The sequence below is a fragment of the Patagioenas fasciata genome, chromosome 20, assembly GCF_037038585.1.
Source record: "Patagioenas fasciata isolate bPatFas1 chromosome 20, bPatFas1.hap1, whole genome shotgun sequence".
Taxonomy (NCBI): domain Eukaryota; kingdom Metazoa; phylum Chordata; class Aves; order Columbiformes; family Columbidae; genus Patagioenas; species Patagioenas fasciata.
Window position 1 is genome coordinate 143572 of NC_092539.1, and position 27538 is coordinate 171109.

At 49.9% G+C, this 27538-nt stretch overlaps 1 pseudogene; it reads right to left on the bottom strand.

Annotated features, from left to right (window-relative positions):
• The window catches only part of LOC136115870 (dynein axonemal heavy chain 9-like), a 77643-nt pseudogene that overhangs the window by 28800 nt on the left and 21305 nt on the right, over window positions 1–27538 (bottom strand).

Below are 27538 nucleotides of genomic sequence, written 5' to 3' on the forward strand. Positions count from 1 at the left end.
AGCTCCAGACCCCTCAGCATCTTTGTAGCCCACTGCTGGACTCTGTGCAGTTATTCCTTCTTAAACTGGGGAGCCCAGAACTGGACACAACTCCAGACGTGGCATCACCAGGGCAGAGCAGAGCGGAAGGAACAACCTCCCTTGACCTGCTGGTCATACCTCTCCTAATGCACCCCAGGTACCATTGGATTACTCTCATCCTTCAGGTTTGCTCGGGCCCTGAGCATCCCCAGCCCCATGTGACCGCACTGCAGCCGAGGTGGGAGCCATACCTTGTAGTCCATCTGCTCGGAGCAGTTAAACACGTACACCATGATGCCCAGGGCTCGCCCCAAATCTTTCGTAGTCTCCGTCTTGCCAGTGCCCGCAGGGCCTGCAGGTGCTCCGCTCATGGTCAGGTGCAGTGACTGGGTCAGGGTGATGTAACATCTTTCACAGTGAATGATGAATGAAAAAAGGAAATATGTCCAATAGGTCAACTGTGGGCTGCAGGGCAATAGCACTAGAGCATTGCACTCAGCAGAGCCTCTCCTCTGAAAAGCTGTACGTGAGCAGGGGTCATGTCTGAGCTGAAAGCCTTCTTGGCATTAATTACCACCTCTGCTCAGCTCTGTTTTCTCCAAGAGATACTCATCTTCCACCAAGGTCTGCCCAAACCTCTTCATGTCCAGCTTGTGTTCTCTCTGGATCCTCATACAACTCATGGATATTGGGCACATCTCAGGCAGTATGAGAAAAGGACAGCTTTTCTGGAAGACCTGTCACTGACAGAAACCTGCTCAGGTGGCCTATGAGTGAACCCAACTCAAAGCTGCAGCAAGTCCCAAAGTTTCTCCATCATGTTGATGATGGACACTGGGGTGGTGTCCACATGTGAGTATCTATACTACCTGTATAAGCCACAGAGGTGTAGTCAATATAGCCAACAAAACCTGATGATACCTGGGGGCTTGACGCAGCTGACTAACACAGGTGACTAGAGCCACCTGAGATGCTCTTGGTTGCTGAAATGTCACATAGGGTGGAGAGATATGACAAGGGGTCCATAGGAGACTTTTACACTTCTGGATTGGCAGCTGGAAGCCAGGTGGGACAACACAGAGTATCTCAAGTAACCCTAGGTGTCCCCACTGAGGCAACCAGGTAGATGTCTGCTTCAAGATGGGATGAAAGCTCTCTAGACTCACCAGCTTTATGGACTGTGGACATCTTGTGCACAGGAAGACACCCACAAGTGTTTTAATGTGTGAGCTGAATCCCACCCAGGGATCTGATGTACAAATTCCCCAGAGGGTACCACCAAAAACCAGATAAGAGTTAGAGCTCGACCACTGGAGTGCTGGGACATGGAGACAGAACAAGAGGGATACAGGTGTCTGAACTAAATCCATCTTTGGTTGGCATCTCTCTCTCTACCTGTGTGGCAAAGCCCAGCTATGACATTGTGTCCCAGGGACTTACCTGTCGGTCAGCGGAGTGATCACAAGCCGAGGGGTATTGCCAAGGTATTCATAGGAGTACAGGAACTGGGCGTCACAGATGTTGGCAAAGCAGTGCCGCTCCTCATCTGACCATCTGTGCCGGAGCTGTGACAGCCAAATGAAGGCCTGGGCATTGTCCACCTGCAACACACCCACAAACACCATCACAGGAAGGCCGGGGATGCCAGACACATGCAGCTCGGGGGCCAAAATAGCGACTGCTATAAAATTTTCATGGGGGATGACTGGTCCTCACTGCAAGGCAGGTGTGGTGAGGAAGGCCGCCTCCTTGCAATGCGGTGAGAAATGTCACCTCCCCATCTCCCATGAGTAAAGGGGAGGAACCAAATTAGTGACCACATTGGTGGGAGAGGAAAAAATTAATGGCCAAGAGAAAGAGCCTTACAAAAAGACTCCTGAATAGATTTAAGAAGCAGCAAGTCATGAAGAAGGTCTCATAACGCAACCAGAGTGAGAGAAGGAGCAGAGGCCATCTAGACAAGGAAGAGGTTGCAGACAGCACCAAGGAAACAGACTGGGGACAGGTGGACAAAGACAGGCATGGCCAGCGCTCTCTGCACAACCAGCAGGCAGGTCCAGATGCATCACTTCACCCCAGGCTGGACCGAGGCACCACTGAGCCCAGCTGAGCCTTGAAGACAGAAACCCTGTGAGCAGCCTGGCTGCCCCTGAGATGACACAGATGAGGGAAGAGCCACAACCCAATACATTCAGGGCATCTTCCCACCCACCTGCAAGGCTAAACACTTGGCATGGTGTCAGGGACAGGGGAGTAGTGTGGGAGAGGTGTTGCAGGAGAAGGGAGTCCCACATAAGTCCCTGTGGCCCCACACCAGACAAAGGACGCTACAAAGAACAAAGCTTGAATGCTTTTTCTTACTTTCTAAAGTCAAAACTGAGACTGAGTCCAGCAGCCTCCCAACACACCACCATCATCCACCAGCACATGTCTTGGCACCAGGACGCAGTGCCGCGCTCTCACTCCTGGTGTGAATCTGCAGCAACTACAAGTTGGTGTTGCAGGGCCATGACACAGCACAGCTCTGCAGGCTTACAGGGGCTTTCTGCACACTTACTACAAACATTGTAGAAATAAATTTAGTCATACGTCTCCCACTGAGACCGGCAGTGATCTGAATGGCCAGTGGTTGGGCCCCCTGAAGCCCCCTCTCCAGCACCCACAGAACTGTGCTGAACTGCCAACACCAACCTTCTGTGCTATCACCTTTGCCACCACATCCCGAGCATGCACGTCGATGGTGCAAATGGTCATGATTTTCTGTCTGTCGCCCTTGGAGAGCTGCCCGATCAGCATGGTAACGAGGGTGTTCAGCTGGGTCACTTGCTTCTTGTGCTATTCCTTCATCGCATTCTCGTAGCCTTCCTCCACCCTGGCAAAGGCAATCCCAACCTCGGTTGTCCACCAGATCGGGGTGCAGCAAAGTGCCACCTAGGGAAATAGGCTGGTTCAGTATCAGGGAAAATACCAAAGCTTCCTTATGTTCAAGAGTGTCGGATCCACAGGGAGATCAAGGATGAAACATCCGTGACATGAAATTAAGTATTTTTTCATACAGTAGTCACAGCAGACAGTACAACAAGGATCTGCTCCATGACATTCATTTAAAACACCATATCAGTGATAGACACATTTAGCAGCTAGTTATAAGTAAATCAGCACCTTTCACATGCCTGACACAGCAGAGGAGGAAGAGTTGGAGACCACGAGGTTGTCAGAGGTGCATCTGAGGGGCTCTTCACTCTTATCAGGCCTCACCACTTTGCCTTCCTGCTGCACCTCTCACTGCTCTGGCTGTACAGACTGCACTGCCCAAGCCCCTGGGCTCTGTCACCCAACCAAGAGCCCCAACCAGAGCATGGAGCTCAGCCTGAAAACTCCATCAGGAGACCGCCAGGATAAAGGACAACTCATCCTCCCTCTCTCCTGGATAGCAAGGTGGAGGCCAGAAACATGCCTGTCCACAGCTGCTGAAAGAAGGGAAGGGCAGGACTGATGGGGAACCCAAGAGCTACCTTTCCACGAGCCAGCCTGAGTGGTGATAAGAAGCAGTGGCAGATACCTGGGCAGGATAGTCAAAGAGCCATTGTTCCCTTGGTTTTTCCTCATAAGCCATGACGGCTTCTGTCATCTCATCTCTCACAGTAGCCCTCATGCTGTCTAGTACATGACTGAGCCAGACTTCAACCTGGAAAAGAGATTAAATCCCAGTAACACATTTGCTCTTCTTAAGTGCCTTTGGTAATTAGTGAAGATAGGAAATGAGGCAAGCATCTCAGTTCTCTTTAGACTGGACATGAGGGAAAGGTTCTTCACCCAGAGGTGCTGGACACTGAACAGGCTCCCAGGGAGGTGTCACAGCCCCAACCTGACAGTGTTCAAGGAGAGACTGGACAACGTCCTCAGACACACGGGGTGACCTGTGGGGTTGTCACTGCAGGGACAGGACTTGGACTCCATGATCCTGGTGGGTCCCTTCCAGCTCAGGACATTCTATGAGTTAACCAAACCTCACAGCCTCCTTCAGACTGGGTAGATTTGGCTAATTCTGGTACTGTAGGATTAGCATCTACTTCCAGACACCAAGAACAGAAGACAGATTTTTTTCTTGAACTCTAGCTACAGGAGGAACCAAAATGAACTCCGTCAATGAATAATTTGGTCAGGTGTGTTCCACCTCCAGGCCATGACAGAATCCCTGGTGGGATGTGGGCAGTCTGCCAGCAGCAGAAGAAAGATGCTGCCAAACTTGGGAACACAATTCCTGCTGAATTTCATATTTCACAGGCAAAGCCCTCAACAAGAAGACAGACTGAACGCAGCAAGCTCCATTGCTGGGGAGCTCAGTAGCCGGTATTACGTACTTTAGCTTCCTGTAATAGACCATGCAGAAAGGTGAAACTACCAGGATAGATAAGCTGAGCAGTAGCTTGATTCTTACATTTCATACTTTCACTCGTGGTATGAAATAATGAAGACTTGAGAAACAGGTAAAAGGCCTTCTCCTGCCAAACACACCCGTGCAGAGGTACTATGGAATAGCTTAGTCTCTTTTCAGTCTGCATCCCCTCCCTCACCGAGGATATTTGTAGCAAGCTTTAAGACTAACCTTCAAAAGGTCTTAGAAAAAATCAAATTAAAAACCTAGTCAGAAAAATGGCACAGCTCTTTCTCTCACAGTGGACTGCGACATCCACGTCCCCCCTTAGTGAGGACCTATCCAGAGTGACACGAAAGGTTGTGGTGTAAGGAGGTACTAAATCACCACCTCTTCCAGCTTTTCTCATGCACCAGGGGAGAGCAGTGAAGCTCTATGACGTCTTGGCAAGGGATCTCACACGAGGGGCAGGGGAGCAGACTCCACCGGACAGTTTTGATAGACAAGGACTTCCCTCTCACCTGCCCACTGCAGTCACAGGGCTCGCTGAAGCTGACGTACTCCTCCTCTCTACTGTACATTCCCAGGCCAACCTTGGTTGGCTTTTGCTCAGAGTCCAGCTGGAATTTCATCCTGGCCAAGCTGTCAAAGAGTTTGGAAAGATGACGTTGCACCTGCAAAACGGGTTGTGTAAATAAAGCAACCGAGACAGGACGAGCGGAATGAAGATCACTATACATGTCACAAGCAAAATCATGTTAACAAAATATCTTGGATATTTAGGTAGCACCACATCTTCTCAAATGTGGCCAACGTACTGCCAACAAAAGCCTCTTGCTGTCTCTTGTAATACTTCCACCTATTTCTACGTAATTTAGAAAACAGACATGCCTTAATAAATCATGTTTCTCCATTGGGAAATCTTCCATACAGAGCAAAAGCATAGAAAACATTGAAACACCTCACGACTCCTACCCCAAATTTCCCTACATGTAGTGATGAGAAGTCTGTAGCCATTTCTCCACCTCATCCTATTCTCAGCACAACGTGGAGTTTTCTTCACTATGAACTTTCCTGTTTTTCCACTACTAGAAACTGATTTTGTGCTAGTGAAATATCCTAAATTCTCTTTCATGGAGAAGAAAGATCTTTATTTCTGCCTAAGACCTATGATAAACAGCCCAGACCTCCTATAGAACAACCATGTTCACCAAAAGCACTCTTCCAGAAGGAAAAGAATAATTCAGTTCTTTCCTGTTCACCTCCATCTGAGTCTGCAAAGCCAACAGGGAGATGCTGTGGGCTCTCAACATCAGCATCTGCCTGCTGGGAGCTGAGCAGGTCACCAGCACTTCTTCCAGACCACTGCGTAACACACAACTGCATCACTGCGCGCCCCACGCCAATGAAGGTGAGATTCTCCTAGGATTGACGTCCCCACAGAAAGGGGAAGCTCCCAAAGCAGTCCCAGACAGGAGCTGCCTCTCTCAATTACAGCAGAGAGGTAGAAAAACTCCCATAGGGGAGATGAGAAATGAGGGAAAGGGACCTGGGGGTCCTGGGGACAGCAGGGTGACCATGAGCCAGCACTGGGCCCTTGTGGCCAGGAAGGCCAATGGTACCTGGGGTGGGTTAGAAGGGGGTGGTCAGTAGGTCAGAGAGGTTCTCCTGCCCCTCTGCTCTGCCCTGGGGAGACCACATCTGGAATATTGTGACCAGTTATGGCCCCTCAGTTCCAGAAGGACAGGGAACTGCTGCAGAGAGTCCAGCGCAGCCACCAAGATGCTGAAGGGAGTGGAGCATCTCCCGTGTGAGGAAAGGCTGAGGGAGCTGGGGCTCTGGAGCTGGACAAGAGGAGACTGAGGGGGGACTCATTCATGTTTACAGATATATAAAGGGGCAGTGTCAGGAGAATGGAGCCAGGCTCTCCTCGGTGACAACCAGTGATAGGACAAGGGGGAATGGGTTCAAACTGGAACACAGGAGGTTTCACTTAAATTTGAGAAGAAACTTCTTCCTGGTGAGGGTGGCAGAGCCTGGCCCAGGCTGCCCAGGGAGGTTGTGGAGTCTCCTTCTCTGCAGACATTCAAACCCGCCTGGACACCTTCCTGTGGAACCTCAGCTGGGTGTTCCTGCTCCATGGGGGGGATTGGACTGGATGAGCTTTCCAGGTCCCTTCCAACCCTGACATTCTGGGATTCTGCGTGAGATGCCCAATGCTCTGATGCTTTCAGAGAAGGAAGGGTGGAGGTGGATTTGTCCATCTAATTCTGACTCACTGACTCACAAAGAACTACAACCCTCCCTCTCACAAGCTGTGCTGCAAGTGGACGCAGCTTCTCACACACATACAAGCAGGGCCAAACCCTGGGAGGTGCTAAGTGACTCTGAGAAGCACAGGGCACTCAGCATCCCCCCAGATCACAGAATCATTTTGGGTGGAAGAAACCCTCAGGATCAAGTCCAGCCATACCCTAGCTCTGGCACTAATCCATGTCCCTAAGAACCTCGTCTAAATGTCTTTTAAACCCCTCCAGGGATGGTGACTCCAGCACTGCCCTGGGCAGCCTGTTCCCATGCCCCACAGCCCTTTCTGGGAAGAATTTTTTTACAATATCCAATCTGAACCTCCCCTGGCACAACTTGAGGCCATTAAGCGTATCTTGAGGCCATAAGCTTATCTCTTTTCAAACCGTAAGTAAACCGTAGAAACTTTTTCTTACATGTAGAAGCTTCTGGTCACAAATCCCCAGCTGCCCCTTCCCAGACCCTGTCCAGTCTGGAGGGTTCGGACACAACCCCAGCACTTGCTGCGATCCTGCTGCCAGAGCCCGAACGCACCTGAATCTGCACAAGTTCAGCACCCAGTTCACGAGGATAATGTCACTGTGTATTTAATCCTCCTTTAGGAATCATCGGACTTTGAAACTACATTGGGAAGGCTGAGAGTGTATCTATGTATGATACTGCTTGACATTTACTTTGATTTTACTGCAAATACTTTTGAATAACAGAAAACACCAGGAATTTCTTCTTACTCAATAGAGCATTTCAACACAGTATCTTTGCTTCCTGTGTTTTTTTTTTCCTCTTCATTTTAAATATCAATCAACTCTGTATTTATGATACTCTGTGGGCTGAAATCACCCAGCAGCAGACACAGATAGAAGCAGCGTTAAAGGTTAGAGGTAAACAACAGCATTTCCAAATACACATGCAAACCTGCTCCATTCCTGTGCTCACATCAATACTGAAAATGGTGGAAAGCCTGAAGAAAGTGAAAATACTCGCTACCAAAAGACAGAATTAGGACTTTGTTCATCATCCAACACTCGCCTTTTGCTGTGAACGTTTTGACTGGTTTTATGCACCAACCTCTGAATAAAAGATGCGTCCCAAACAAGGCCAAGCAGAGCTGTGCAGGGGTGGGTGGCAACCCAAGGAAGTCCTGCCTTGGCCACAGCCACTGTCTGACCACCAGCTGTCTTACCTCTTCCAGGCTGTGTTCTGCTCTTCCCCTGTAAACAGGCCATCCCAAAGACCTTTGCATGGGGGAAGGAAGAAGTGGCTGACTAGCAGATGTCTCCTCTGCCTAAAAACAGAGACGTCTCCAAGCCCTCGGTTGTCAACACTGTCACATTTGAATGATCGGTCTGTGGCTCTTTCAACAACAGATGCTGTTTGCTGGCATCCCAGCTTGGGGAACCAAGCTCAGCAACAAGTTTTGGCTGAGATCCTCAAGAAATGGTTTCCCCCGACCTCACTGTATCCCAGCAGAAACAAACCCACTGTTTTTATGGTATCAAGAACATAGCTCTGCTCTGTGCAGTGCTTTCAGAACCATCTGCAAGCATCACCAGGGACAGATGGGACAACATACAGTGTGCGCATTGCCTTTCAGAGACGACAGATGAAGGCCAGCAGTGAAAGAGTTATTGTTAATCCAAGTGAGGGTGGGAGAAAAGGCACTCAAGAAAGGATAAGCTACAGCTGAGTCCCTAGACAGCATCTTCCACCCTGACATTACTGACAGCTGGAAAATGTGAAGGTGACATAGTGCAAGGCTTACCAGCTGTGGGTTGGTGCCATTGGAAAGAATATCCAATAAATCTGCTGAAGAAACAAAGTAAAATCTGGGAAAGGCCAATCTTTTCATGTCCAAATATTCAGCCAAAGCCTTCTCACACAGGGACAACCTGGGGAGAAGAGCAGAAAAATAGAGCCCAGGACAGGCGGGTGAATATCCTTTAATGTGTCGTGCTACAGTTTGGGTTATCGAGCAGATTCTCCCCTCCCATGGGGAAATGCCAGACATGAGCTGAGCCTGCAGGCTGGTCCTTTACAGCATTTTCCAAATAGATAACAAAGCACATAGTAACTCATAGATCTCTCTCCACTCCCAAGGGTCAAACAGACAAAGAGTCAGAGAATCCTCACCAAAAAGCAGAAACACAGGTGGAAGAAGAGGCTAGAAAGGCTTTGCAGTCTGACTTACTGTTTTAGACAAGCTCTCAACTGCCACAGGTGATTTCACACTAGGATGAAAGTTTCCAAAACTGCTTTTATTCTAATGAGCACATTTTAAAGTCTGATTCAAACCTACTCAGCTTTTTGTGCTTGTGAAGCCCGAAAAGAAACTTGTTTGCTCCGTTCTAAAATGAATCTCTCAGTGTTTACATGTTAAACTGCTGCTGAGCTTTCAAAGTTCATAAATAACATGCAGTTAGTCCTCTGTGGGGAACACGGGCCTTATCTGTTTAGGAAGTAAAATTAGATCTCTATTTTAAATGGATAGTTATTACTGACACAACAGCTCTCACGTTAACTTGTTAGGTGTGTTCCAGGTAGAGTAGCTCATATGTTAGGTGAGAACTGTATCCATCTCTGGACATTAAGGTCTTTCTCAGGGAGTTTAGTTATACCATCTGTGAAGGGTACACACACAAAGATAATTTTGTTAATTAAAGCACATGGGATCAGCTCTGCTGCAGATATCCCTGCTTGGACTGCTAAATAGATATTTAAGACACCAAATTTGGGGTGGCAGTGAGGCCACATGTTATTAAGACCAACTGAGTGCCTAGCTTTGTATGTGTGCAAATCAATATTCAAGATAAGAGTTTGCACATACGCAAAGCCAGAATCCACCTTGGGGGCTTCAGGGTGATGGATCATGAATAAAAAGACTCAATGTGTGAATGCAAAGAACGCACAGTCCAGAAGGAAAGCCTTGGAGCACAGGTTAAACCAACTTATTAGAGCTGATCCCAGTCTCTGACAAAATCCTGGGACTGAAGTTGTACCTACCTACTCTGAATGTCCTCCAGTTGTTGGGACAGACCTGGTTTATTGGTGGCCTCAACCACATTTGGGGTTTTCTGAGTTTCATAGGCCAGTTCTTTAAAGTCCACATCAATCCCTTCAAAGCGTTTGGAGTCCTAAAGAGCAACACAAACATGTTCATGGTAAAACATGGATTTTGTGCTAAAGGTCTCCATCCTCTGGGTGCTGTCTTTGGGTTGAGGGGAAAACCTTCTGTCCAGTGCAGACAGGGACCCCTCCACCATTCCAGAATGGCTCTTCCACTGACTTGCCTGAAACTAGTCTTCAAACAGGCACTTGCCTTCTTGTCACTGTATCCCAAAGGGGTTGTGGATAAAGTGCTCCATGCAGGAGGCAATGTCTAGGACCAACCATTTTCATGGGATTTAATTCCCCTTGGAAAACCTCATAAATCTCTCTCTCCCATGTCCAGGTGAAGTACCAAGTTTCCCTGGCTGCAGCAGCAGGAGATGCTCCCACACCGTGGAAAGGCTCCCAGCCTCATGTGAGTGCACTCCTCCCCTCCTGCTACAGCACAGGAATCCCAACACCCATCCACAAAACGGGTATGATGACTCTTGTAGAGGAGAGCCCTTCCTTGCCTTCAATGAGGGTATGGAAACCCCACGTCAGCACCGGAGGCCCACATCAACAATTATGCTCCATATCTAACAGGGACTCTGAATTTCTGGAGCTAAACACTGAAGAATAAAGCAAGCTATGTTCAAAACATCTCTGCTCCTCCCTTCTTCCCAGGTCAGGCCTCCTAAGTGAGGCGGGACACTGAACAAGTGTTCCAAGCAGTCCAGGTAACACTTCCACGCTACCCTGTGTTCAGCCCCAGGAGCAAGGCTCCATCTGGAAGGTTGAGCCCTCCCTACACTCACGCCACAGATCCAGCTCCAGGTGAGCATCCCACAGCCTGTCAGCACATCCCCCCAGCCCTGGATGCATCCTGAGGGTGCTCAGCTACAGAGACTTTGAGCTTCAGTCTTTCTTTTACGGAAGAGAAGCTGCTGACTGAGCCACCTGTGTCCCTGGAGCCAAGAGGGCCCCGTGTCCTGGTGCATCCAGCACAGCACGGCCAGCCGGGCAGGGAGGGGATTGTCCCGCTCTGCTCTGTGCTGGGGCGGCCTCACCTGGAGCATTCACTGTGTGCAGGGCTGGGGACACAGGAGAAAAGGAGATAAAGCTACTGGAGTGTCCAGAGGAGGGACATGAACTTGGTGAAGGGTTCGGAGGGGAAACCGTATGAGGAGCGGCTGAAGTCCCTGGGTTTGCTCAGCTGGAGCAGAGGAGACTGAGGGCAGAGCTCATGGGGCTGCAGGTTCCTCAGCAGGAGCAGGAGGGGCAGGGCTGAGCTCTTCTCTGTGACAGTGACAGAGCCCAGGGAATGGCAGAAGATGTGCCAGGGAGGGCAGTGGGACATGAGGAAAAGGTTCTTCACCCAGAGGTGCTGGACATTGAACAGGCTCCCAGGGAGGGGTCACAGCCCCAACCTGACAGTGTTCAAGGAGAGACTGGACAACGTCCTCAGACACATGGGGTGAATTGTGGGGTGTCCTGTGCAGGGACAGGAGTTGGACTTGACAATCCTGATGGGTCCTTCTAAGTCAGGACATCCTATGGTTCTATGGTTCATACCACTGCCAGACAGCTACTGAGATGCAGACAGCTGCCCAGCAGGATGCAAATGTAAATCATGATGCAATTTCATACATGACATTAGATAGCTCCTGGATATTAAGAGCTTGCTGGCACATGGTACAGCCTCAGGGCACTGGTTATCAGCACCTGTATATATTGCCCAGTGAGCGAGGTGTGCCCAGAATCACAGAATCATTTAGCTGGAGGAGACCATTGAGATCACTGAGTCCAACCATAACCTAAATCTAGTACTAAACCATGTTCCTCATCTATACATCTTCCAGGGCTGGTGACTCCAGCACTGCCCTGGGCAGCCTGTTCCAATGCCCCACAGCCCTTTGGGGAAGAAATTGTTCCCCAGATCCAACCTCAGCCTCCCCTGGCGCAACTTGAGGCCATTTCCTCTGCTCCTGGCGCTTGTTCCTGGGGAGCAGAGCCCGACCCCCCCTGGCTCCAAGCTCCTTTCAGGCAGTTCAGAGATCAGAAGGTCTCCCCTCAGCTCCTGTTCTCCAGCTGAACCCCCCAGGTCCCTCAGCCGCTCCCATCACACTTGTGCTCCAGCCCCTCACCAGCTCCGTTCCCTTCTCTCAACTTGCTCCAGCACCACAAGGGCTTTCTTGGTGTGAGGGGCCAAAAACTGCCCCCAGGACACTCAGCACAGCGTGCTCTCTGAAGCAGATGGAGGAACAGTCCAAGCAGAGCAGAGTGCAGGGCTGGAGACAGAACAGTGTGTTGTCCAGGGGTCAATGGGCTGCGCACATCCCCTCGTGGGTGTTCGTCCCACAGTGGTGCTGTCAGCGATGCTGCTCGTGAACAGGGACGGGGGTCACACAGCCAACTGTGGGTCACTCGTGAGTGAAAGGCAGGTTCCTCCACAGGGCTGCGAGTGGTCCAGCGGGGCCAGGAACAAGCTTGGAAGATTTTCTAAATAATCAAGAGAATAGGGAATAAGACTGGAAGCTGGACTCAAAGACAGCCCTGAGGAGGTCACAACCCTGAGGAGGGCATCAATGACAACTCTGCTCAATTTTCTGAAGCTGAAGTGGGAGAAGAGCTGCTCTCCTGCTGCACCAGCACTGGAGGCAGGGAAGCGGATACTGCAAAGCTGCCTGGTCCAGCTCTGATTTGACAATTTGCACCATCTGAGTAATTATCTCCGTCTTCTCCCCTCCAAGGAAAGAGGGAACATGCCTGTATCACTGAAGGAAGCCAGCAGCCTCCTGCTCAGCCTCCAGGAACTCTGCATCTGCTGTGCAATGGTGGAGGGGAGGAAAAACAGTTTCTCAGCAGGGTTCAGGCACAACCAACAGTACAAAAACAGCCTGGGGCAACACTGGGGAAACTGCTGTAGCATTAAGGGAGCCTCCAAGAAAGCAATGCAGCAAGAGAACAGTCCTGCTTGGGGGAACACGGCAATATAGACAACCTTCTTCTGTGTAATGGAGGCTCTTCTTCAACGCTTTCCACACAGGAAAAATAGGATTTGGGATTTCATACCTTAGGAAGCTGTGCCCGTATATCTTCTGAGCCTATGAATATGCTCTCCAAGTGAGACCGCGTACGCTGCACTTCGAACCAGAGAGAAATGACGGAATCTGTTGTGGACAGCTTCCTCTGCCATATGGACACTTCCTCCAAGAAGAAAGCAATACATTTGGATGGCATTAAATTCTGCAGCTGCACCTGGTTGTCTTCTAAAGTTTCTATGAGTTCCTCGTCTGACTTCAGCAACGGGATGTTCGTCCGGGGGTGAGGCTCATACTGAAACTCCATGGTGCTCCAAGTCATTTTTAGCTCCTTCAGGACTTTCTCCATACTCATTTCTCGTACCGCTTTGTCCACAATGCCACGAACCTCATCCTCAAAGTTATGGAGGTTGAGCTTCAGGAGGTCAGCCAGCGTGGTGTCCGAGTCCATCACAAACCTCACACCCGTCACCTGCATCAGCTGATTCCAGTGCCTTTCCCTAATGGCGGGATTTTGAAGTTCTGCCACAGCTTTCAGGGCCGTCAGCATGTTCTTCACCTTGCTGTCCAGCCCAGTGAAAGCATCCCACGCCCTCACCTCCTTATCCAAATTCCGAATCTCTCTTGCAAACTTTTTACACTCCAGATCCATGTTTTCCACGTTAATATCCGCCCATTTGGTGGTCTGCCAGTCATCAAGGCAAGTGCCCACAAGGGAGATCATAGCCCAGAGCTCTTTGAGAAGACACAGCTCCTTTCGGCACTGCTTCAGTTGTTTATAGTCTGGCACTATGACTTCAAACAGACCAGCTGATTCATAAATCGAGGTCATGGCTGACTCCATTTGTTTAATCTCAATGTGCTTTGTATCCAGCAGTTGATAAGGCTTTTTGGTGTCAAACCTAGAAAGAAACGTTTATTCTTCATAAGTGATATTGTAACAACTTCTAAAGAAAACATAAAACAAATGGTGCCTCTGAGACACAAAGCAGACATGATACATCTATAGTACCCATTGATGGTGCAGCCACATGGCACTGCTGACAACCCCTTTAAGCAATATTGTGCACTCAGCATCCAGATTGAATCTCTTGCTAACACCTTACAGTGTTTGCAGGGACAAAACACCCAGGGCATAACAGATACAACACCGTGAGCAGGTAGGAAATGTATGCAAGGGTTCGAGAACACATCCTCAGGACACTCCGAGATGATCCCATGAAGCTTTTCTTCCTCAGGGCTTCTCTGATGTTATAATTTCACTGTACCTGAATGGTGCTTCTTTCCGAAATCGCTCTCTGAATCTGTGTTGCTCAACATCAAACGCCGCACAGCTCTTGCGCACAACTGTCATTTCGTTCGCCTGCAGAGGAGCCACATGCTGCTTCACAGCTATCGCCAGCTTCTTTATATTGTTCCATTTTTCTGGCAGCTCCTGCAAGCAAAATTTAAATGACGGTGGGCAGTATTTGCTATTTGATATAAGATGTGACTGATCTGTTTATGGACAATCACAGAACAGGAAAAGCAACAGATTCCATGCCTAAAACTGCAAGGAAGTTTTGTTGTGATGCAAAAGCTAAACACAATTTGGGATAAAACTTATCAGTTATCCACAATTTTGAAGACGAATGAAGACTGAGACTTTAAAACTGACTGCTCTGATTGCAAAAACATGTTAAATAACTTCAGAAGAAGGGTCCCAGACCAGATCCTGGGCTCCCAGGATGGCTCGGTGGTTGAGAGAGCACAGTTCTCCTGACACCGAGCCCAGCGGGACCCAGAGCTGGCTGGAGGCAGGAGGGTGGGCTGAGGATGCAAGTTCATCAGATCGTCCGGCTTCCCAGAGCTAATTAAGAAACAGAGCCTGGGAAATTTCCAGCCAGCTCTTAGAGCAGAAGATATTATGCCAGAAGGACTTCTACAGAGCTTTCTGGGGCAAATCCCTCCAGCCTGCCTGTATAATATTAGTACTAAATAAGACAGTTTCTTTCTCAGGACTGCATCCAAGCTGCTGGTGCACAGCACTGCTAACAATCCACCCTTTGCACCTGGGATTTTATTTAGAAAGAGATTTGATTTCTTCTCTTCTCACTAGACTTCTCGAGCCAAATCCTCACCCCAGACAGTGACACCAGCCAGGGCTCTGCTGTCCTCAAGTCCCACAGCTTTGCTCTCCCACTTCCCCAGGTACTGTGCCAGCCTACAGGAAAGACTTTGGGCTTCTTTTCATCCCAGTGCACATAGTTGGGAAGACTAATGGAGATGCACCAACACTATGCAAAGAAGCGAAATAACCTGGAGGCAGCAGAGGCGGCCAGAGCAGGGCCAGTCCCTCCTGAGGGGTCTCTTTCTGGCACTTCATGTTCCAGTCTCTGTAGAAATCACTATCCATGACCATAGCAGGGCACACATGGAGCTGCTTCCTTGTCCTTCTCATACAAACTATCAGCTCCAGCCCATCCATCTTCATGGCCATGGAGGGAGCGGTACCTGGAGGAACTTACTTTGGTTTTCCTACTGTGTACAGCAGTGAATGAATTATTCAACTATGTGTTGCTGTCACTTGCCAGAAAGAACGAAACTGTTTTGTTATCTCCTCCATCTGAATGGCTGCCCTGCATACCTCATTTCTTCTGTCAGAAAAATAAATCAGTTGTTCAAATCTACACGCACAAACAGGCACCAAGCAAGCAGCTCTTGGGCAGAGGAATCAGCAGAGCTGGCTTCCCCATAGCACCATTTTTTATGCTGAACTGAAGCTGCTGTAGCAGCCAAAACATTCATTTAATGCAGCTCTTCTGTTTTTCAGGGTGTCTGTAGGAATCCAGTTATCTTTAGGACCCTTACCCGTGTCAGATTTGGTGATACAACCATCCGTGGATCACGGCTGCACCAGCAGAAAACTGGGGGATTGCTGAACCCCGCTCAGGTCCCATCCAAGCCTGCAGCAGAGGGAGGAACTTCTCCCCAAAAAGCTCTGCCTTAAACCTGGTGTCCTACACAGAGCCCTCTGCACACAACGCCCCGTGACTAAGGGGTATCCATCAGTGTGTAGCCACACGCTCCTCCACCGTAACATGGTGACTGCTGCCAGTTCCCCAAGGCTGGCTGGGCATCCCACAGGCTTTTCCAACCTTCAGCTCATGGTCCCCTGTCCAGAAATGAGAAGAATTCCCCAAAGAAAAATTGATTCATCAGGGCCAGATGTGGAAAGGTGCTGAAATACTTTCATAACGTGCTCCCAGTGATGTCCTTTGGGTCAAGCAGATTGGGTGTTATAGACCTAGTGGAGGACTGAAGTCCTATGAGAAGGCGACTCCTCTGCCAACATTATCCTTCCCATCTCCACAGTTGCCAAGAACTGGCTTATTTAAAAATAATTATAATTCAAACTAATTAACAGATGTATTTGAAAATGCATTAATTTTTTTCAAGAGTAATCGCTGAGAGTTGGAGCAGGCAATTCTATGTTTTTCATACATAACAAAAGGCTTAATCTCTGCTTTAAAAGAAAAATCTCAATATAACTCCAAAATTTAGAGCTATTAAGGCACATCCCACAATAGTAAAATACTATCCACTGAGGCCCTCTAATGACAGGGAGTGGGGCTTTAAATATTCCTGCAATGCTCTTAAGCTCATACTCTTTGACGCTGGCTACTTGGCAAACCGCCGTGTCCACCGCAGCTTTTCACCCACCTCCAGTTGCTTATAGACTTCCTCCGGCAGCTCTTGCTCATACGTCTTCAGCAGTTCGACGGTTTGCTTCAGGGGCTCGAACATGGCATCGGTGACACTGTGCCTTTCCTTAACGGCCAGGAGATGCCCCATGATCTCCACCAAACCATCATAATCGCCTTTTTCAACCTTTTTGCTCAAACCTTTGTCAGCAGTTTTTATGAACTCGTCCAGGTCAGACAAGCTGTAGAACACAAAACAGGAAAGCACCAAATGAGAGCAGTTCCTACCGGAATCATCCAGGCAGCTGGACTGGCACGGAGAGGGAAAGGCCTGGCTAACTCTGCCCATCACATGGCAACATGCAGAGGGCATCAGAACCACAGTTCATGCTCACAGGGATCCATAGATGTGGTACAGCTTCCTGTGAGGAACGGATAAATGGGTTGGGACTTCACAGGTTGGAGAAAAGGCATTTGAGGAGCACAAGTCTTACGAGGAGCAGCTGAGGGAGCTGGGGCTGTTCAGCCTGGAGAACAGGAGATGAGGGGAGACCTGATCTCTGCAACTGTCTGAAAGGAGGTTGGAGCATGGAGGGGGTTGGTCTCTTCTCTCAGGTAGCAAGTGATAAGATAAAATGGCCTCAAATTTCTCCAGGGGAGGTTCAGATTGGGTATTAGGAAAAAAATTATTCACAGAAATGGCTGTCGGGCCTTGGAACAGGCTGCCCTGGGCAGTGGTGGAGTCACCATCCCTGGAGGGGTTGGATAGACATATAGATGAGCTTCTCAGGGACATGGGGTAGTGCCAGAGTTAGGTTATGGTTGGACTCTGTGATCTTGATGGTCTCTTCCAACCAAACAGATTCTATGACTCTATCCTATGATTCTATAAGGGAGACCTGTGAGCTCGGGTCTGTGGTCTGAAGAGAGTGAATTTGAAAGGACAGTTTTCATGTCATCTCTTCCAATACAAGAATTCAACAAATGAACCTGGTAGGTTGTAAAGCTACAACAAACAGGGATTCTTCTTCGCACGCTGCCTTATTTCAGAGGGTAAGTCTCTGCTGCAGAAGGATGCAGATGTTAAAAATTCACAGCGGTTCAGAAAAGCAACCGAACATTTGTGGGAGAAAAAAAAATCCATCCAGGTCTTTAGATACAAAGGTACAACCCATGACTCTCAAAGTCCTCAGGTATGAATGGTTAGAGACAAGGAGACTATTTGGGGGAAGTTTCCCTACCTGCTTCTTGATCTCACCAGCTGCTGGACACTGTTAGCAGAGCTTGATGGGCTCCTGGATCTTTGGTCCTTTCCATTCTTCCCTTCTCAAAACGCTTACTTTTGAAGTGCCCGCTTAAATTCTGTGGATGCTGCTGGACCAAAACATAGCCCTAAACACTTCACCTATTAAAGACTAAACTGCTGAGTCAGGAGCTCTTAATAAGAACTCCTAAATGCCTGTTCTAACCTATGCAAAAACCTCTTTGCACAGGAATTATCGTGCTGAAAAGAACACAAGAGATCACAGCAGCCACCACACGCAGCAGCCTTCACTAGTACATATGTCTGTAAATATTTCTTCGTAAGCATCCAAGCCCTGTGGCATCCTTCAGCTGCTACTACTCAAATAAATCACCTAACACATCATCCTGCAGAGACCAGGCGGCTGAGCAGCTATTCAGAGCAGGGAACACATGTTAATTCAAAACTTACATCCAAAGCTCCTCCTTTTTGTAACCTTGAAACTGCCTCCCCATGACTGCTCATGCCAGGCAACCCAAATTACTTTTTTTACAAAGAGTGCACTCAAAAGAGCACTGCATTTAGAAACGGAGCAAGTATCTCATGGCATTAATGCAGCTTTACTGATGGCAAATTCAACAAAATAAGCATAGAGCCCTAGAAGAGATTAGATTAGTTGGACCAGGATGAACAGACAAACAGACATCCTGTCCAACACCACACAGTAGGTCGTAGGAGCATCAGCTCGCAGGATGTCGATGGTACCGAGTTCGTGGAACTGTTTGCACTTTACACACTCAGCTGGACCAGCTGCTCCCAGCAGAGACGAGGGGATGAAAGTTAGCAGAGATGCGATGGAGCTGGCAGGGGGTGTGTGCCCCCTCCTCTTGCTCCTGTATTAGCCTTTTGCTTATCAGTGTGAAATGATAAAGCCCAGCCAACACAAGAGAAACCCACTTTGGTTCTGGGAAGAAGAGGTAGAACGGTTCCTACCTGTGCATGACGTGGTCCATGAGATGCTGCTTGAACACCAAGCTCCACCGTTTAATCACATTCAGCAGAGACGCTTTGAAAGGCCGAGCATCAACTTTCATCCAACTCTGGAAAATGCTGATGGGCTCGATGCGATTCACCTCCTCATAGATCTTCTCGTAGGAGTCAATCTGCTCTCGGAACTGCTGCAGCGTGGGAGGTGACTCAGGGACCCCGTTCTCTGCATGGGCCTCGATTTCTGCCGCAGTGAGAATGTGCCCGTAGAGGAGGAACTGGCGGAAGAACTCCTTTCTGTCCTCCCCGTACAGGTAGGAGTAGTGGTCGAAGGCACTGCGGTAATCACAGCAGGCCGCCATCACGGCCTGCACACGCCCCATCAGCTCATGGCGCATGTCGGCCAGGTCAGCCATGTCCTCCGTGTCAGCCTGGAGAGAAGAGGAGAGGAGCTCGCAGTGATGCGGGGGCAGCGTGGCACCTCCTCACTGCCACACAGCGTGAGGGAGCTCCACAGCCACGGACCTGGTGGTGGAGGAAGCCGCTGTGCTCAGCCAGCCTGGGCACCAGCGATGAGATCCGGTAGATGTCGTTGAGAAGACCTTCCACCACGTCGTAGAAGCCGTCGTTTGTGCCAGGGTCCAAGGAGGGTTGAAATATCAAATCTGGGATCACCAAATCCAGCTGCACCTCAAACAGGGGAGGAAGCCCTGCCTTGGGATCTGGTAGGGAAGAACAGAGGTGCCAGGTTATTTTTGAAGGGGAGAAAAGTGATCTAGAGCCACCACTAACATCCCACCACAAGACACACACATGCCCCACAGGGACACCAGGCAGGTGGGACACCCACTCGCTGGGTCCAGTGACATTGTGTCTGCATACAACGCAGAGGGGAGGCTGCCAAACCAGCTGGTGTTCTGGTACCCACAGGAGATACTGGAGAACAGATGAGACACAAGTGATTTAAGGACCGGAAAAATGCTGTGGAGGGAAGCCTTAAAGAGACCAGGCTCTTCAGCTAATCAAAAGGGAGTCTGAGAGCTGAACAATTACAGCGCATAAGTACTTAAAGAGGAGAAAAACAACAGGAACCAAGAGGCTCTTTAATTTAGTGGAGAAAGGCATGAAAAAATAAAACACCAACTGGTTTCACAAATGTGAAATTCTGTGCTTGTTTTTAACAAGATGGTGAGGAACTGGATGCAATTCTCCAGCTCAGTGTGCCTCCACATCCAGGAGGGAAGCGTTCTGAAGATGTGCTTTAGCTGGACACAGCTGCTCTCAGCAGAGTGACCCTCCGTGGCAGCCTTAGGCAGGAGCTCTGCTTTGGTGACCCCTCTCCTCACTCCTCAGCGATGGAGGTTTTTCTTTCATGTCTTTCATCCACAGAACCAACTCTTGAGACTCTCCACAAACGAAAGGTTGTGTCACCTTGATGCTTTGTGCATGGGAGGTCAGGAGATGGCTGATGCCCAAGAACAGACTTGGAATGATGCCTCAATTTTGTCTGTTCACAAATCCCAGCAAATGGTGCACAGTCATCTCTGTCCCTTCCCTTGAGCAAGGCTTTGCTCCAGTGACCAGGGGACAGAGTTACCCTCTGAGTCTGGAGGCTCCTCCAGCACTTGCTGTAGACAATGCAAGAGGCAGAGTAGAAAGACCACCACAAGTCAAAGCACAAAACAGAAACTTCCTTTTGGTGAGACTGAAGATGGTATCACGGCCAGAGCTGAGGAACCAGCAGTTACCTGTGTTTTCGAGGAGGTACTTGAGTGAGCACTCAATGGCAGTGAAGAATCCATCCAGAACTATCTCATCCACGTAATCCACATAGGCCTTCCAGATGTCAGATGCTGGGTCTGCAAGTAAGAGGCTCTGGTTTTCCTGGAAGAAAAAGACGACACTTTGAAATACAGCGGGGCTGAGTCTGTCCTACAAGAGCTGCCCACAGCTGAGGACTCATGGCAATGAGCACACAGGTACCAGCCCTGCGGGGGGTGAGAAACCAGACAGACGGATGTTGCTGCTGGTAGCATGGCCACAATTTTCTCCTTCTGTCAAGGGCTGCTTTGTCATCTGAAGCAACTCAAAATAATCACAAGGTAAAAATGGAGTGCGTGAGAGACTTAGCAGCCCTGCAACCTTCTCCTCCCTCTTCTCTGAGGCCAAAGGGCTCAAGGGTGCTTTGCAGACCTGGGCCAAAGGCTCATCCCAATGCATGAAGCCTCAGTCCTTGTGGCCTGTATAATGTTACCTTGGGTGGATGAGTCCTTCCAAGTGGACTGCTTACACCTCTGCCCTACAAATGGTCATCTCAAAACAAGAGAACTTTAAAATTCAGAAAAGGGTTTTTAAATAAACCAAGTGAAAATAGTTAAAGATTGGGATCAGAAGACAAAGGGTTGGCTTACAGCCTCCCTTCTCAGCTTATTGCGTTCCTTACCTCCAGGCAAGTTCACAGTCAGGAAATTCACGGTTTTCTAGGCCACAGAATGGCCCCATCCTTCTTGCGTCTCCTCTTCCACACCCACAAGACCAGCCTGGGTATCCATCCCCTGCACCTCCCAGGCTCTGCCGTGATCCTGTTCCGGCCTTGCTATGCCCTCTGAGGGCTCTTTCTCCTAAGCCTGCCAGGGGCTCTCAACACAGGCACGGGCTCAAAAAAAACGTAAGGTCCAGCTTGCAGTCTGCTGCCAGGGGTTCAAAGCCGGCTGTATTTCATCTCTGGGGACACAGGAGAGGGTGCCATTCCCAGTGGCATGGCAGCTTGGCACACATGAGATCATAGAATCATTCTGGTTGGAAGAGACCCTCAAGATCATCGAATCCAACCATAACCTAACTCCACCACTAACCCATGTCCCTAAGAACCCCATCTGTACATTTGTTAACACCTCCAGGGATGTGACTCCACCACTGCTCTGGGCAGCCTATTCCAAAGCTTCACAATCCTCTCTGTGAATTTTTTCTTCCTAATATCCAATCTGAACTTTCCTTGGTGCAACTTGAGGCCACTTCCTCTCATCCTATCTCTTACTACTTGGGAGAAGAGACCAACCCCCTCCATGCTCCAACCTCCTTTCAGACAGTTGCAGAGAGCAAGAAGGTCTGGCCTCAGCCTCCTCAAGATAGAGTGGCATTGCCAATTGGGCTTGAGTCAACCCAGAGTTGCTGCTCCCCAACTTTACACATCAACGCTGAGTGATTAAACTGTTAACAGAGCAAGCCAGGGCTCTGGTGCCTTGCAGACTCACCTCCACATTTTGCTGACACAAGAGAAAGGGGAACTTCACAGGACTGAACACTATGGGAATGCCCATTTGAAAGCACCACCCCCTCTTCACCGTCCCATGCCCTTGTATTTGACAATGCCCCCTTGTCACTGGTGTTCTACTGAACCTTTACTCCAGAGGCCTCATCCTGGTGCAAAAGGGCAATGCAAGCCAGCATCTCACTGTCCTGCCTGTGCTTGTGGGTGCACGTACCCAAACTCTCTGTGCTCTTCTCTCAGCAGCCTCAAGACTCACCTGCTCAAAAGAAGACCTGAACACCCAAGGGAAACACAGCAGACCAGCTCTTGGCCCCTTTGCTGCTGTTCCTCCAGGTTTGACCAGCACAGCAGGACAGAGGCATGGGGACATCCTATTTTGGGCCACGGTGCCTTTCCCTCCCCAGGACCTTCATGCTGCTTTGCAGTTGGGTCCTGCCCTGTGAGCCACCAGAGCAGCGGTGCCAGCCCTTCTGCCTTGGCCACAGCCCCATGTTCTCTCCGGTCAATTTAGGAAGTGTTCCCATCTTTTGGGTGTAGCTGGAGGTGGTTGAGCCTGTCACAGCTGTAGCAGCAGGACAACGTGGGCATAGCAAAATCCTCGCCGTGGGTTCAGAGGGTACAGAAGTGGGTCAGAAGCCCAAGGCTGAGTGCAGACAGTGAAGTAAGGTGAGCAACAAGGGCTCAGTGTCCCAGAGAGGGTCAGCCCAGTCTCTCCAGAGTCCAAGGCCAGATGGTGACCCTCAGGAGTGGGCTGGACCTAAAATCCATCTGCCTTCCAGCCAAGGTGCTGTCCCTGACACGCTAAAACCTCTGGGCAGGTGAGGCGCAGAGATTTGGGCTTTCTCCTGCTCTGCAAAGAGGACTTTCAGCTCTGGCAAAGCCACTGGAAAAAACCCAGGGTTCAGACAGCAGCTTTTTTCTTGTTACTCAGCTTCTCCCTGGACTGACAGCGTCACCTCCTGCTCCCACAGAGGAACAACAAGCCTAAAGCAGAAAGGTCAGCCACAGCCAGCTGCCTCTCCATTTTAAGGTGAATATTTCGGAGGAGTTTTTCCTCTGAGCAGGATCCCAAAGCCTGATGCACGACTCCCCTCTAGTGGCTTCACAAGAACCAGGACTGGGAGCCAGACTGGGCTGCATCGGCTCCCACTCCTGCTCCAAACTCGGTGCCTGGTCAGCAGCCCCGCACACTCAGCTGTACCAGCTCACCCATCAAAGTATTCCTTAATCAACAACAGGTAAGTTTTTCAAATGAGTTAAGGGAGTTAATTTTAAGGTGAAGCAGCTCTGGACATTTTCACCAGAGCGGAGAGACACCCAGAGCCTATGAAGAGTCAACAAACCCCTGGAGAAGGTCCCCCCTCACCTTCACCAGCAGATGAATCCTCTGCCCTGACTCTCGGACAAGGCTGTAACGCCGTTCCAGGCGGTCCTGACAGTCCTCCAGGCTCAGCAGCGATTCTCTTTTACAATCTCTTCTCACAAATATGGGCGACGCCCACGATCCCACGATGGTCTGGATCTCCTCAACATTGTTTTTGGCTTTCTGTATCCTCTGCTCGAGGTCATGGACATCATCCATCACCATGGAGATGTGATCCCAGACACCTGGTAAAAAATGAGATGATTGACTACTTTTTTTCAGAGCTGCATGGCCAAGCTCTTGTGCACTCTCCATAAGACTTTTCCCCCACGGTTTCATGTATTTCTCACCCATCATTAACACAAGAGACTTACCACCTCAACCAAAAGAGTCACTTCTAGCTCCCTCCTACCCCAACAATCCATGGTACAGCTGCAGCCTCTGTTTTCTGCCAGGAGCACCAGCACCGTGGGGACGTCTGACACTTCCCCCTTTCCCGTACCCAGATTTAATCTGCTACCAGAGAGAGAACAAGGACAACAGGCTGAGTGTTCCTGCCACTGTCACTAGAGCAGGGACCCACAGCCCCACAAACACAGGCTGTGACAGCCCAAGGTACCAGCGAGGGCTGCATTTAGATTCAGGGAACTTCATCTGCAGGAAAGTCCCTTCATCTTTGTTGTGCAATGGAGAAAGAGTTTTTCAGCATGAGGAATTCTGCTTTGCAAGTTCCCAAGGGAGGACACTTGTTCCTGTTCATACCACAAGCCTGATGACAGAAATATATATTCCAACAGCGAGCAGTTTGCTTTCACCAAGAGGAAACAAATTGTCTTCCTCCATTCTGCTTTGCAGTTAAAACTGATCAAGCAAGAACACTGGTTAAATCATCCCAAAGTCACGGTGCACAAACCTCACCACTAACCACAGTATTTCATCTGGCTGGAAAGGATAACGAGGTGGCCCTGGCCCCCACCGGGAGAAGTCTGTCCCAAGCCAGATGGCTGGGCCAAGGGGTCCCAGTCCCTGCACAACTCAGGGAGAAAGCAGTGCCTTGGGGACACAGGGACATGACCACACAGTGGGTCACTTGGGCTGGCACGGGCAGGGAGCAGACTCTTCAACCCCAGCCTTGCCAGCTCTCACAAACCCCAATCTTGCCGTTTCCTCAGCATCACTGCTTACAGGGCAGCCTCTCTTCCCCAAAAGCCCAGAGGGAAGCTGAAGGGATCAGGATCCTGTCCCCAGCCCAAGCAGATCAAGGTAAGATGGGAAGGAGCAGGCAGGCTGGGGGCTGCCCTTTGTCTCCCCAGTGCTGGCTCTGCTGGAGAGTCCCCTGCCCTGCTGTGAACTGTCACTGGGAACCAGGTGATGGAGGCTGGGGACATGGGAGGAATCTGATGAGACCCAAGTGAGCAGGTTAACCATGAGCAATGTGCCCTGTGGCCAAGAAGGTTGATGGTACCTGGGCTGCGTGAGTAGGAGTGTGGCCAGCAGGTCGAGGGAGGTGAATCCTCCCCCTCTGCTCTGCACTCGTGAGGCCCCATCTGAGTGGTGTGTCCAGTTCTGGGCACCCCAGTTTAAGAAGGACAAGGAATTACTGGGGAGAGCCCAGCGGTGGCTACCAAGATGCTGAGGGGTCTAGAGCATTTTTCTTCTGAGGAAAGGCTGAGAGAGCTGGGGCTGTTGAGCTGGAGAAGAGAAGCTGAGAGGGATCTGATCAATGGGATCAATATCTCAGGGTGGGTGTCAGAGGATGGACCAGACTCTGTTCAGTGGTGCCCAGCACCAGGGTGAGGGGCAACGGGTACAGACTGAAACACAGGAGGCTCCATCTGAACATGAGCAGAAACTTGTTTGCTGGGAGGTGCCAGAGCCTGGCCCAGGCTGCCCAGAGCGGGTGTGGAGTCTCCTTCTGTGAGACATTGAAACCCGCCTGGACCCACCTGTGTGATCTGCTCTGTGACCCTGCGTGAGCAGGGGGGTTGGACTGGGAGATCTCCAGAGGTCTCTTCAGCCCTCACCAGTCTGGGATTCTGTGAAATCCTGTACGGCCTCTTTTGCCCTAACACAGAGCTAGCTCACCCTCCATCTTCCAGTTGAGTGTTTCTTCTGCCTTCTTCAGCTTCAAGTTAATATCCCACAGCTGCTCCTGTATGAGAGGGTATTCGACCTCCAGGACTGTCTTCAGGACCTTGTTGTATCTGTTCACCATCAGCTCCAAGTTGGCCGCCAGCTGCCGGTATGACTCCTTGGAGGAATAGATTTCTGCTGCCGTGGGTGGGATGGCTCCCAGCCGGCTGCCAGACAGGTAGCTCAGCTCCCTCAGCACCGACACCAGCTGCAGAAACAAGGCAGAGAGCTGAATGTGAGACAATCCTCCCCATTCACCTGGTAGACACCCTCCCATCAATTCTGGGGATCTTAGGGGGTTCCTGCTGTTTTATTCACAAAGCAGCACGCTCTGAGAAGGGCCTGGACACCTCCTAGTCCAGACCATCTCCCTCCCATTGATCTTTGCCTCTGATTTGCTTCCCAATCAAAGACATATAGCTCTGTTAACTACCCAGCCAGCAAACCCTGTGCAGCCTCTAAAAGCCATGATGATCTCTGGTCTTCTCAGCTATCCTCATCAATACAGTCTTTCAGCAATACTGTGCCTGCAGGAGGAGGCACAACCAAAAGCATCTTTGAGTTGTGATGGAACGGGATTGAGTGGGTTATTAAACTATAAACCCAAGTAGAAGTGAGTCCCTGCAACAAACGGAGCAGCAAGGTCTTCCAACGCAATATATCACTTCTAAGACAAAAAAAAAAATCTTTGCTCAGTTTAGTGGCTTGTGAGAGGGAAAATGCTCCTGAAACGGCACATTTTGGCTGGGTGACAGAAATTCAGTATATTGTATGGGCAATGGCAGGGGTGAGGAGTATCTACAATACTAAAGTGACTATGTCCACAATGACAAGAAGAGGAAAGAAAGACGGAGCGCAGAAGGGTGAAGGGAGCAGTTTGAGGAGGTGGATGGAAGAGGATGGGATGGGAGGAAGGGAAAAGCAGGGGATTGAGGGAGCAGGAGGCCAAGTGAGATAGAACCAAACTCCCCTCCCTTTTATGCACTGGAATGTCTGAGACATCCCCACCATGGTGTCAAGGATGTCTTACCCTCTTTCCCTCTCCTCCATGGAAGGTGAGCTCTGGAAGATTCTTTAATGTTGAAGGGTTGCAAACACATCCTCCCTTTAGGCAAAATGAGGTGCTCCTATCTGCTCTGAAGGGCATGAAGGGGCTGCTAAGCAGGCACCTGAGGACATGAGGCAGTCCTCAGTACGGAAAGCTGAGAGCAGCGCAGAAGCACTCAGAGACTGGAGCTGAGAACATGCTCAGCACGTCACAGGCTCCAAACCCTGGCACCAGGGTGAAGGGTGGAAAACATCCCCTGGGGCCATTTGCTTCCCACCTTAGCAAGGAGATTCCAAGGAGCTGGACAAATCCTTTGTCTGAGAGCCAAGCTGGAATGAGCTCTGGAACCTCAACACTTTTCTCTAACAGCAGCAAGTCCCAGGGAAAGGGGGAAGTGTTTGATGTTTTCCCAGGCCCCTGAGATTCAGCACCTCCGCAGCAAATGGCATTTCACATTTGAGAGGCCCCAGCTGTCATCAGGCCCCAGAACCTTTGAATCCACCTCTGCACTCTGCTGGCTTGGACCCTGCCTCTGCTTTGGGCAGGGGGATGGTCAGGCCTCCCTGTGCTGGAGAGGGCAGCCCTAGGGAACAGAGACCTACTGGAAGCCTCCTGCACCACAATTAAGGAAATCCAACAGCCACAACACTGAAGTAACAAAACAAACCTTTCCTGGGATTTTTATACCCTTTCAGGAAGCTCAGATTTCAGGTAAACATAACACGAACCCACGTCTATAGGATGATGCTCCTACGCTCCCCACACCAGCGTCAAACCAACCTGCTCTGGAGATGTTGACACCAGTTAACATCTGGCTACTCACAGACTTTCTGGCTTTAATTACAATCTGCGCTGCTTAAACTGTAATCCTGATATTTTACCAGGAGACAGAGCCCACAAAGGGGATGGTTAATTCATGTCACCCATAACAGATGCTCCAGGGACCTCAGCAGAACAGATCTAGTAGCGATCCCAC